Genomic DNA, 12,958 nt, shown 5'->3' with positions numbered 1-12,958 from the left:
CAAATAGGAATAAAAGACTTACAGAAAAAAATGTTGAGAGTAATTATGAAACACCTAATTTTAAAAAATGTATATATATGTATATACACACATGCACATATATACGTATATATGTATGTATATGTGCATATACATACATGTATATATACCTACACATACAAATATATACATATAATTTCTCAGGTTTGTACAAAATGTTCTTTATTCCCAAATACAGATCCTATTCATGCAGGGAAAATAAAACTGAGACTGAGTCAAAAGTGCATGTTGGATTCTGTCCACTAGCTATGTCCAGATCTTTAACTGACTATTCTCATTTTAGCAAAATCAGATTGCATGGAAATGGACATTTTTTACTTGTTGAGTAGAAAATTAGCTCCGTGTTAATGCTCATCTTATTTCATAGTTTTCAGTGTGTTGTAACACTGACACATCAACAAGGTGACCTGTCATCTCATCAACCTGGCCAAGTAAAAATTAAATAAAGATAGATGGAGATTAGTATGACTTATATCATAACAGAAGATAGCATTAACCAGGAAAGATGATGGGGGGCCCATGAGTTTTAGAAAAAATTAATTTCTCTTGAGTGAAACTGAAGTTGTTTTTACCAACAGTACTTTCCAAATGTACTTAAATTCCCACAGTATCATTTTCTGTATTTGTAAAATAATGATATTATGAGAGTCACTGATGAAATGGTATATCAAAGCACATTTTTGGATTTGGAAGCACATTCTAGCATGCCTAATGTCACGTGATTAATCTGAGTCTGTGCCAAATTAAAGCCCTAATTAAATATGCACTTTTTAAATGAAGATGGAAGGGTCTTCCTACACCAGCCATGCCTGGTAGCATCTACCTAGTCATTCTCCATCACGTGACCAAAAAATGTGCTCTTTAAATTTGTTTTAGCTGGTGTTACAAATGAGAAACGAGTGGTCTTTAACTTATGAGCTCACCAGATGGCTTTAGCATAGATCAGATAATAGGATAATAGTATTACAATTTTTCCAGGGCATATTTTTCTCTATATATGAATAATTAAACCTTCTTCATCTCAGCTTTTTCTGAAAATAATAAGCAAATTACAAGTTGGTGATTGTAATTGTCACATTTCAGTCTTTATTTTTCATTACCTGATGTTAGTTTTCAAGTATTTTATGTGTAGTTGGGTCACCTAATTTTAGAGGTTTTCATGATGAAAATCTGAAACCATAGAGACAGATCGATTTGGGTTGTTTAAAATTAATTTGGCCTTTTATTTTAAGTTAAAAAGAAGCCTGGGTTATGTCAAAGATTAGCTGACCTCTCCCTCAACAAATTGTTCACCAATAAAGCTTAAGACTTAATTTATAGTTATCATGGTAGCCTGTCTTTGCATTTATTATCAGTTCACACCATGGACCTCTAGGGAATTGCTTGTCAGTGCTGATTTTTTTTTTTTTTTTTTTTGTCATTCCAGAGATCCTTGAAATATTATATCTGATAATGATCCTAAGACCTGATTAAATTGCCTGAGAGGCTTTTTTCTTACACCTTGGCCAGATAGATAAGTTCTCTATAGCCACTAACAGTCAGTCAGAATGGATTTCATTCTGATAATCAAGGCCTAAATTAATCTCCTTTTCCTGATTTTTGATGATAATACACATCAATTTTCTTCTCTCTCACAAATGATGTCATATATAAGTATATGAAAATAATCCTTTCATATTTTTATAATATTGCATTCTTCTATCTAAAGGTTTTTAGTTTAAGCTATCTTAAAAATATTTGGAAAGGTCACTGACCTTAATATTGCTATAAATTATATGGAATCAAGATTTTTCATCAATGTATCATTAAAAGTTTATTTTCCAGTTCAACATCTACAACACATTACAGGAGGTGCTGTAAAATACATTCCGTGTTCTACACCTGTGTATTATCTGCAACCACCTTACATCTGAAGAATTGCAAAAGAATCCAATCTATCTACTGCCTTTCTTTTTTTCTGTCCAATTATTTAATTCATTAAATTCATTTATTAATACTCTCTTCTGGTTCTCACTATATGACCTCTCCTGGGTTCTATAAGTACAGTGGAGAGCCAAAAGAGATGTAGTTTCTCTCCTCAAAGACCTTAGAAGCAAGTTGAGAAAAGATCATCAATCAGAAAACAAATGGACAAAACAAAGTTGCCAATTACTTAGTGCCAGCAGGAGATGCTGTATAGTTAAAAGGGGGATGAGGGTGGGCTGGGTGCAGTGACTCATGCCTAAAGAGGCAAGCTATATTTGGGCCCCTTTTGGCCATGGCTGGAGCTGGAGCTGGTGGGATTCAGGGAGCAGTGTCCCAAAGCTGCATAGGGCAGTTGGGCCCTGGGCCTGGCAATGATACTACTCTGTCCTCCCAGGCCTCCAAGCCTGTGATGGGAAGGACTGCCACAAAGGTTTCTGGAATGCTTTCTCTCCATTGTCTTGGATATCAGCACTTGCCTTCCTTTCAGTTATGCAAATTTTTGCAATCTGCTTGAATTCCTCCCCCTGAAAATGGGCCTTCCTTTTTCTACCATATGACCAAACTGCAAATTTTCCAAAATTTTATGCTCTGCTTCCCCTTTAAATATAAGTTCCTTTTTAGATCATCTCTTTGCTCACGCACATGGGAATAGGCTGTTAGAATCAGCCAGGCCAAATCTTGAACACTTTTCTGCTTGGAAATTTCTTCCACCAGATAACTTCAATGCTCATTCTCAACTTCAAACTTCCACAGGTCCCCAGGGCAGGGGCACAATGCAGCCAACCTCTTAGCTAATGCATAACAAAAGTGACCATTGCTCCAGTTCCTAATTAGTTCCTCATTTCCATCTGAGACCTCCTCAGCCTGGACTTCATTGTCCATATCACTATCAGCATTTTGGTCACAAGAACTTCGCAAGTCTCTATAAAGTTCCAAAGTTATTTTCCATTTTCCCATCTTCTTCTGAGTTCTCCATACAATACCATCCTTTGTCTGTTACCCAGTCCAAAGCTGCTTTCACATTTTCAAGTATCTTTATAGCAACGCCCCACTCCTCAGTACCAATGTTCTGTATGAGTCAGTTCTTGCACTACTATAAAGAAATACCTGAGACTGAGTAATTTATAAAGAAAAGAGGTTTAATTAACTTATGGTTCTGCAGTCTGTACAGGAATCATAGTAGCTCCTGCTTCTGGGGAGGCCTCAGGAAACTTACAATAATGGCAGAAGGTGAAAGGCAGGCAGGCACATTTTACATGGCCAGAGTAGAAGAAAGAAAGAGCGGGGAAAGGTGCTACATACTTTTAAACAACCAGATCTTGTGAGAACTCCCTCACTATACAGTACCAAGGAGGGGATGGTACTAAGCCATTCATGAGAATTTCACCCTGTTAAATCAAACTAAATATGATCAGAGAAAGCCTCTGTAATTCCATAATTGAGTCCTTGAGAACAAACCATAACCTAACCAGTAGGCAGACAAGACTGAAAACCTAATTTAGGAATATGCTTCTGTAACAATTGCTGAGTCTCAGTCAAATCCAGCAGCCATACTTGAACCACTCATATGCTGCTGACTGTTCAAACTGTGTTCAAATAAAGCAAATGCCAAGCTGCAACCAATCCAGCTGTTCCTGTAACTCACGTCTGTTTTCTATGCATCACTTTCCTTTTTTTGTCTATAAATTTGCTGTGACCATGAGATGACCCTGGAGTCTATCTGAATCTGCTGTGATTCAGGAGTCTGCCTAATTTGCAAATGTTTTTCTCTTGCTCAATTAAACTCTGTTAAATTTAATTTGTCTAAGGTTTTCTTTTAACTGCCCCCATGATCCAATCACTTCCCATCTGCAACATTGGGAATTACAATTAAACATGAAATTTGGGTGAGGATACTCAAAAAAACAATCCAAGATCCAAGCCATATCAATGTTATTAACACTTAATAGACTGAGTTCACAATATCTCCAAGCTATGCCTGTAAAAGCTATGGTTCTTTACATAAATATGAGCTTAATATGTTTTCCCCTCTTCCTTCATCCATCTCTTTCCTAGCTTCACATTTCTATTTTCCCTATCAAAGTACTTAGTTCCATTTTGATTGCTTTGCTCACATTGATCCCTCCCTCCTCCACCCTTTCCCAAACCCTAACTCAAGAATGTGTTTTTTACTCTTTACCACTTTCTTTTATGACTTTTCCTCTCTTCAAGACAGAAGAAACAAAGGTCTATCCCTAATTAAAATCTCAGCTCCTTCACTGTGACCTCCTAGAACACTTTAGTCTTTTCGGTTATACCTCCTTTGATTTCAAATTCCTACGGGAGTAATTATCTTCCTCATTTGTCCATCACTCAGTCTGTGCATCAAAGCATTTTCATTTATCTTTCTGTGGAAATAATTTAGATATTAAACAGAATTGCACATCCCTCAAGAACAGAATCTCTTAAAACTCCTTATATTCCTAGGAGTGGCATAGTGCATAATTAGTCCTGAAGTCACATTCTTTTATTCTTATACCTGTGGCTACAAGGCAGCCTTAGTACCACCTAAATATCATGCAAAGGGATCTCCAAAAAGAAAGTCATGTTATTGGAAAATGGAAGAAATCAGGGAGGGTAGAATTAAACAAAGCAGAATAGAAGAGATGGCCTCTATAATTCACTTATTCATTACCAGCCCTTTGTGACAGAGCTATCATATACTCCTGCTTATCATTCTAACAATATAAAGCGCTATATTGTGTAAAGAAGGCAATTGATAAATAAAACATGGGGTATATAATTCCAGCAAGGTGGTAACAAATAAATTTACACCTGAATTTGAATTTTGGAAATTAGGTTAATAAAAGCAAGAGTGCTTATTTTCTTAGTAAACATTTACTTTGGGTATTTAGAACCTATTGCAAGGCAAATGGCAGGTGCATAAAATTGACCCTCAAGTAAGGCGTCAATTAGATGATGATTACTTCTAACCTATTCTTGCCCAGAGCAGAGTAAATGGATATTATCTCTTCTCTAAATTGACCATATATTTTCCGTCTTCCCCAGGGCTGACCAAAAACTTCTTGTGTTCTTTCACCTTCTCATACCTTAAGTCTATGCATTGCTGTTCTACTTTTTCTGTGAGTGAACTTTGCCCCCTCCACTGCCCACCTTTTAGGAAGCAGACTCTTCCACTAATGATCCAGTCAACAAGACAGAAGGAATGAAGAGGTGACAGCGTGTTCTGACTGTGTCCCAGCCTTCCTCAAAGTGGGAAAGGCTGTACTCACCCAAAGTGCCTACCACTCACACTTTGACCACTGCCTCTCACCCCACTTTCTCCCATATCCCTCATAAATCTTCTGTCCTCTGACTTTCACTCTGCCCAGCCCAACCTTTGTACCCATGGCTGTAGCCATCATCCTCCATTTGTATGCTTTATAACTCAATAATCAGGGTGCACCTTCCTCATATTTGTTTTTGCTTAATTTTAATTATTCACCTTTTGGTCTTTTAATATGTCTTTAGCTCATTTAATTTCGCTAGAATTTTATCTATTTTTAATTCTTACCTTATATTGTGGTCTTATTTCTAATTCCAATGTCATATTCCATATTAGTTCTTTCTGCCATTCTCCTTTTAATATTTTTCTGAGAGTTTTTCTCTTTTAATATTTTTCTCTTCTATAATTTTGATTTCTTTCTTAAGTGACATTTTAAATTATTTTAAAATAATAATGACTCAAGGCAACAAAGATAAAAAGGGGAAATTCCTCATGATTCTCATGCAAAATATTTATTCAAAACTTTATAAAATGTTCTATTTCTCTGTTTTCCTCATTCCTGAATATATTCCTCTTCTTATTTCTCTATCTCCCAAGGCAAGAACAAGCAACTAATAAGACTTTGTGACCACAGTTAATAATAATATATTGTATATTTCAAAATTGCTTAAGAATAGATTTTTAATATTCTCCCCTCAAAAAACTGTTAAGTTGGTAAGGTGAAGGATACATTAATTACCTTGATTGAATCTTTCTGCAATGTATACATAGAACAAAACACCACATTTTACTACTTAAATATAATAAATTATTTATGGCCGGGCGCGGTGGCTCAAGCCTGTAATCCCAGCACTTTGGGAGGCCGAGACGGGCAGATCATGAGGTCAGGAGATAGAGACCATCTTGGCTAACACAGTGAAACCCTGTCTCTACTAAAAAAAATACGAAAAACTAGCCAGGCAAGGTGGTGGGTGCCTGTAGTACCAGCTACTCGGGAGGCTGAGGCAGGAGAATGGCGTGAACCCTGGAGGCGGAGCTTGCAGTGAGCAGAGATCTGGCCACTGTACTCCAGTCGGGGTGACAGAGCGAAACTCCGTCTCAACAACAACAACAACAACAACAACAACAACAAAAGAAATTATTTATTTATTTATTTAAGAGAGGGACTCTCACTCTGTTGCCCAGGCTGGAATGCAGTGGTGCTGTATTGGCTCACTGCAACCTTCACCTCCTGGGTTCAAGTGATTCCCTTGCCTCAGCCTCCCGGGTAGCTGGGATTACCGGCATCCACTACCATACCCAGCTAACTTTTGTATTTTTAGTAGAGACAGGATTTCACCATTTTATCCAGGCTGGTTTTGAACTTCTGACCTCAGGTGAGCTGCCCACCTTGGCCAAAGTGCTGGGATTGCAGGCGTGAGCCACCGCACCTGGCTTATTATTGTTATTTAAGATAGAGTCTCACTCTGTCACCCAGGCTGCAGTGTAGTGACACGATCTCGGCTCACTGCAACCTCCACCTCCCGAGTTCAAGCAATCCTCTCACCTCAGCTTCCAGAGTAGCTGGGACTACAGGCATGCACCACCACGCCCAGCTAATTTTTTTGTGTTTTTAATAGAGACAGGGTTTCACCATTCTGGCTAGGCTGCTCTCAAACTTCTGATCTCAAGTGATCTGCCCACCTCAGCCTCCCAAAGTGCTAGGATTACGGATATGAGCCACCAAGCCTGCCTAAATATAAAAAAATTATCTGTCAATTGAAATTTTGTTTAAAAAGACACTGAAATCCCATAAGCTCCTGGCACTGGTTGAAGTGGCTCATGCATGAAGGAGAAAATAACAGAACAGTTAATGGAGATGCTATTATGACTAGTTTAAAAGAGTCTCCAGATTAAAAGGTTTGTGTTTGAAGACACTCTGAGGATATCAGCCTCCACAGTTGTGCATCTGTCAGAAAACATCAAAAATATTAGCAAAATGCAATGTTGACACCATACCGTGCTGTAGATCCAGACAGCAGCAAATGTCCCCAGTGTAATTTGCATCTTTGGAACAAGCTCAAGTTCAATGCTTTCTTAAATCTATCAAAAGAGATTACTTCTCACCTTAATGACACCAAGAGGGTGAAGAGATTTTCAAAATTGTCACCAAGACAGGTTTTTCATTTCTTGATTGTCCTGGAATTTCAGAAAAGCAGAAATAGGTTGTTAGGAAATCCCTAGGTTTATTTTTAGAGAGTCTAATTCTAGAATCCCAGATCTCACTCTCAGTACTTTTTCCCAGAAGGTGCTCGGTGGCTTGGTGTAATCAGACAGACTAAGGTTCAGAAAACACAGAAGTCGTTGGAAACCAGCCAGGTGGACAATGTGGAATATCGAATTGCACTTGGGTTTTCTAAAAATAATATTGGTTACGTTTGTACTTTATTATCCCTTTGCCATAATTTCCCTTACTTACTTTATACAATTCTTTTCTTCTTGAATTTTATGGGTAAATACTTTGAAGGACAATGTGGGACATATGTTAATTAATTAGTTAACCACTGCAGAGATAAATGAACACAAATGTTTCTGTAGATGTAATTTTTATTGAGCTCTCTTAGACATTCAAAAATTAGCTATGAACACGCAAAAAGGCTCAAGTCTTTATTCATGTTAACTTTATTGCATTTTTTATGATGAAAAGAGTGCTTTAACTTTATTGCACTTTTTATGATAAAAAGAGTACTGTCTTGATTCCATATTTTATTTCACTTCTTACTCTTTTTGTAAACTCCTGCCACTTCCATTCTCCACCTGTCTTCAAGATGCACCCATTTGTCTCATATTCATCTTATTTTATAATATTGCATTGTTTATGTGTATTTTTAATTTATATAAATTATACTTATATGTATTTTATTGTTTATTTCTGTTTTTTTTTTCCTACTCAATGCTGTTTTTAACATCTACTCATGTTACCCTATTGATCTAGTAACTTTGTACTCTTTTCCTATTGCTGCTATAACAAATTACCAGAAATTTAGTTGTTTTAAAACAACACAAACGTATTCCCTTAAGTTTTGGAGGTCAGAAGCCCAAAATGGGTCTCACTGAGCTAAAATCAAGATGTTATACCAGCATTACTTTTTTTTTTTTCTGGAAGCTCTAGGGAAGAATTTGTTTGCTTGCCTTTTCCAGCTTCCAAAGGCTGCCCACATTCCTTGACTCATGTCCCCTTTTCATCCTCGAAGTCAGCAGCAATGGTTGGTTGAGCCTTTCTCACATTGCATCACTCTGACACTTCTGCCCCTCTGCTCTCCACTTAAGGATGCTTGTGATTATCCTGGGTCCACCTAGATAATTCAGAATAGTGTCATAATTTTAAGTTCAGGCGATTAGCAACTTGAATTCCATCTGAAAACTTTATTTTTCCTTGCCATGTAACCCAACATATTCACAGGGAGTAGGACATAGGCATTTTTGGGAGGCCATTATTCAGCCTACCCAAATGACATCATATTCCATACTTTATCTGCCATATTTTCATGTACCTCTTCCTCTTTCTAAGGGACAGTTGCATTGTCTCTACTAGGTACCATAAAAATATTATTATAGGTTATGTTGCATTAATATTATATAGCATATATTACATTGCACAGTATAAAAGTGTTATGTTGAGCCAGGCGCGGTGGCTCAAGCCTGTAATCCTAGCACTTTGGGAGACCAAGACGGGCAGATCATGAGGTCAGGAAATCAAGACCATCCTGGCTAACACAGTGAAACCCCGTCTCTATTAAAAATACAAAAAATTAGCCGGGTGTGGTGGCGGGCGCCTGTAGTCCCAGCTACTCGGGAGGCTGAGGCAGGAGAATGGCTTGAACCCGGGAGGTGGAGCTTGCAGTGAGCCGAGATTGCACCACTGCACTTCAGTCTGGGCGACAGAGCGAGACTCCCTCTCAAAAAAAAAAAAAAGTGTAATGTTGGATAAGTATATATAAATGTATGTCAATTATATATATATATATATGTACACACAAACATACAGTTGGCGCTGTCTATATCCTTGGGTTTCATATCCACAGATTCAGTAAAGTGTGGGCTGAAAATATTTGAAAAAAATTTAAATAATAATGCACAATAAAAAATAATACAAGTAACAAACCTTAACAGAAGGTGCCACAGACTGTAGTTAGAAAGGCCACATAAATCTATAGTTATGAATATCTTATTTTACTAGTTATATTAGTTGCCCATCGCTGCTGTAACAACTTACTACAAACGTATTGGCTGAAAACAACACAAATTTATTCTCTTACGGTTCTGGAAGCCAGAAGCCCCAAATCGATTTTAGTAGATTAAAGTCAATATGTCATCAGGGCTGATTTCTTCTACAGAATTCAGGGAAGAATTGGTTTCTTGTCTTTTCTAGATTCTGGATGCCGCCTCCATTCCTTCTGCAAATAACTTCAACCTCTTGCCTTCACGGTCACATGTTCTAGCTCCTCTTCCATCTCCCTCTGCCTCCTGCTTGTAAGAACACTTGTGGTTACATTTAGGACTCACCTGGGGCCACATGGGTAATCTAAGTAATCTTCTCATCTCAAGATCCTTAACTTTATCATATCTGCAAAGTCTCTTTTGTCAGGTAAGTTAACATTCACAGATGCCAGGAATTTTGACAGTGATGTCCTTGAGAGCCATTATTCAGCTGACCACTGAATTCCTAGTCTTATTTCATAATGGACCTTTTCTCATTATTTCAATGTATTCATTTATATAAAAATTATTATACATATATAATATTTCAGACACAGTGCCCTACAGTGAAATGATAACTTCATAATAACGTGCTTTCAAGGGGTGGAGAGAGGGTAACAACAAAACATGGAATATTACTAAGAATTGCTTTGACTTTTTCTGGGTTTCCAATTCATTCTGCACAGTGTCTTAGTTACATGATAACATTACCTGAATATTACAAACCTACTTTACATCTGAGTCTTACCTAAATGTCTGGATTCCTGTTCCACTATGAGCCTCTCTTTTATACACCCCTACACAGGACTGATTCTCTAGTGCCAGACCCAGACTCCACCTTTCCACTATTTCTGGGCCCTCTTCCAAACCTAATTTACTCCAGCATACAAACCTACCCTACTCCCCTACCTTTGGATCAGGCTGGCTTGACTAATTAATTAAAGGATCTTACTTTTAGCCTTTGAATGACATCATTGAGAACATCAGTTTACATCTAAAGAAGATGACTTGCTGTGCTCCATGAGTCATCATTACACATAATTTAAGTGCAACATCAACAGCGTAACTATTTTATATATCCATAGCCTTCAGGCATTTACATCTCTTATGATAAAAGATAAAAATTATGTATTACTTAAAGCCATCATTTATCATTATGATTGTTATTAACGAGGCCATTCAATACATGTAGTATAAAAGAGTATTGGGAATCTGAAATACCAAACATAACTTTAATATTGAGCTTTTATTTCTTTCTCTATATGTACTAAATTCCTTCTCTTGTTGCAAGCCTCTATGATGTTTATTTATTTTTCATGGACCAATTACTATCTAGTGGAATGCAGAGGACTAGTTGGAGGGAAAACTGGTGGAAAGGAAAAAGTTATGGCTCTTGGTCTCAGGATAAAAGCTACAAAGCAGTACAGGTATGGATGGTGGAGATAAAATTATTTTAAGAGTTTCTTCTGATTAAGATGATATAGGAAGAGGAAGAAATAAGATACTGGGAGTAATGGAGAGTGCTATGGTAGAAGAAAATTGTTATCCTAGGTCTCAAATGGATTCTTAAAATTTTTGAGAAAGGCAGAACAGTTAATTAAATAACATGTTTAGTATTAGGCAGAAAATGTAAGAAAAATCATATGTTTGAATTCATTGCATCTCTATCCCAAGTCTTCCAGCTTCTCTCAAAAGCTAATTGTGCTGTTCTACTCATTGGATATTTGTTTTTTACTTTTATTTTGCCATTTGGCTATATCATTTATTTAACTTAATTATCTTAAATTAAATAGAATGTTTCAGGTGTGGATAGACCAGAATCAAGGCAAGGATAATTGACTCTCCAAAATGTGAGATAATTGTTCCTGTGATGTGAGCTCAAAATAGGGTATCCAATTTCCATGTTTATAAGACCAAAGCGAGAGAGTGTTCACATGTTTCATCCTATTATTCCATTTTTTCACAGGTATCTTACCATATTGGATCACATTTGTTGATTTTTTTAGTTTTCTCTGGAAGGATATACATTCAGTGTGAATAACTTGGAAAGCAGGAGATGCTGCGAGTGAGGCAGAGACCAGATGGGGAGAGCAGATTAGTTATCGGTTTGTGATATGCTTCAAGGGGACACCAGGCCAACACAGTTGGAAGCTGCATACTCAGTGATTCATTCCATATACTAATTTCATTGGTAAAATAATTTTTTGTGTGGATGAAAAGAAGTGAAAATGTAAATCTTATTTAGGAAGGACTGACGTTTAACATAATGCCCTTGTTGTAATAAAATAAACTCAATAAAATGACAAAACAAAACAGGAGATTTTTAAAAACTAACTCATCTCTAGAGTTTCTTGATTATTTATAGAAGCTTACCTGGATGGGTTTTATACCTGAAATGCTTGACATTTGCAAGCCAGGGTTCTTTCCCATAGAGGCATAGCCCCTTTCTTTGACATGCATGATTTTTCACTGGAGCCTAGAACTTATACATAAATGGAAGATGAAGGTAGAGTACAAACAGCCCATTACTTGAAATAACGTTGGATCCAGTTGCAAAAATATGGCTTTCTGAAGTAAGCAAGTGATCATTACACATAAATTAAGTGCAACATCAATAGTGTATCTATTTTATATTTTCATAGGCTTCAGGCATCTACATCTCTTTCACATGTCACGCAAAATACAACGTAGGTATAACTGTCCTTTATGGAATTTTGGCAACCCTGTGGATGCCAGTGTGTCCAGCACATCCTATGCAACACGTGAGATCTTCTCAGCTGCAACTGTCATCAAGGCCCTTGGTTATTTCCTTCTCCTTAGGCCCTATAGAAACCAGATTTTCATGTGCACCACCAGAGGAAATCTGTACTCCCAATCCTACCCTGCACACTTTGTTGATCTGAGGCTTCCCTGGTGCAGTTGAGGTATGAGACATGTGGGACTTGCTCAGTGGGATTTAACATACTGCAGGGTGAACTGTTGACCCCAGTGAAATCAAGAAGATAGCAGGTAATTCTTTCCCTTCCACAGACAGACTATCCTGATGCAGGTCTCCATATGGTCTCTAAAGATGGTCTCATGAGATCAAGCAATTGGTTGTGCTAGTAACAAGCAATGGCCAGATGGTTAAAGCACTTCCCTGTATTTGCTGTTCCACCTTTCCTGCCTCAGCTCCCTTGTCCTTCACTCCTGATTTCCTGGGATTGTTCTTCTATATAAAGTATCTACATAAGCCTTTGCCTCACACTGCTTTCTAGAAAAGTTGGTTTAAGAGAAACAGCTGTAGGCAAAGATGTGTATGAGTGGGCTCCTCTCCCAATCCAACCTCTGAAAGATGATTCAAATGAAGGCAAGAATCTTCTAGATTTATATGAAATTCTAGGCAGTCTTTGTCCTGGGTGTCTTTTCACTTCGAACCATTTATCCTATGTAGTATGCCCCATCATTCCT

General features: G+C 37.4%; 1 long non-coding RNA gene across 1 annotated transcript in view; it reads right to left on the bottom strand.

Annotated features, from left to right (window-relative positions):
* The window catches only part of LOC110740948, an 82,881-nt gene extending 74,530 nt beyond the window's left edge, over nt 1-8,351 (bottom strand). Inside the window, exon 1 of the long non-coding RNA XR_002516297.2 lies at nt 7,376-8,351. This is a non-coding gene — a long non-coding RNA (uncharacterized LOC110740948). The remainder of the gene's footprint in view (nt 1-7,375) is intronic.
* Between the last annotated feature and the right edge of the window lie 4,607 nt (nt 8,352-12,958).

The sequence above is a fragment of the Papio anubis genome, chromosome 10, assembly GCF_008728515.1.
Source record: "Papio anubis isolate 15944 chromosome 10, Panubis1.0, whole genome shotgun sequence".
NCBI classification, from domain to species: Eukaryota; Metazoa; Chordata; class Mammalia; order Primates; family Cercopithecidae; genus Papio; species Papio anubis.
The sequence above is the reverse complement of the archived record's forward strand: the minus strand, read 5'-3'. Positions and strand labels throughout refer to the sequence as shown.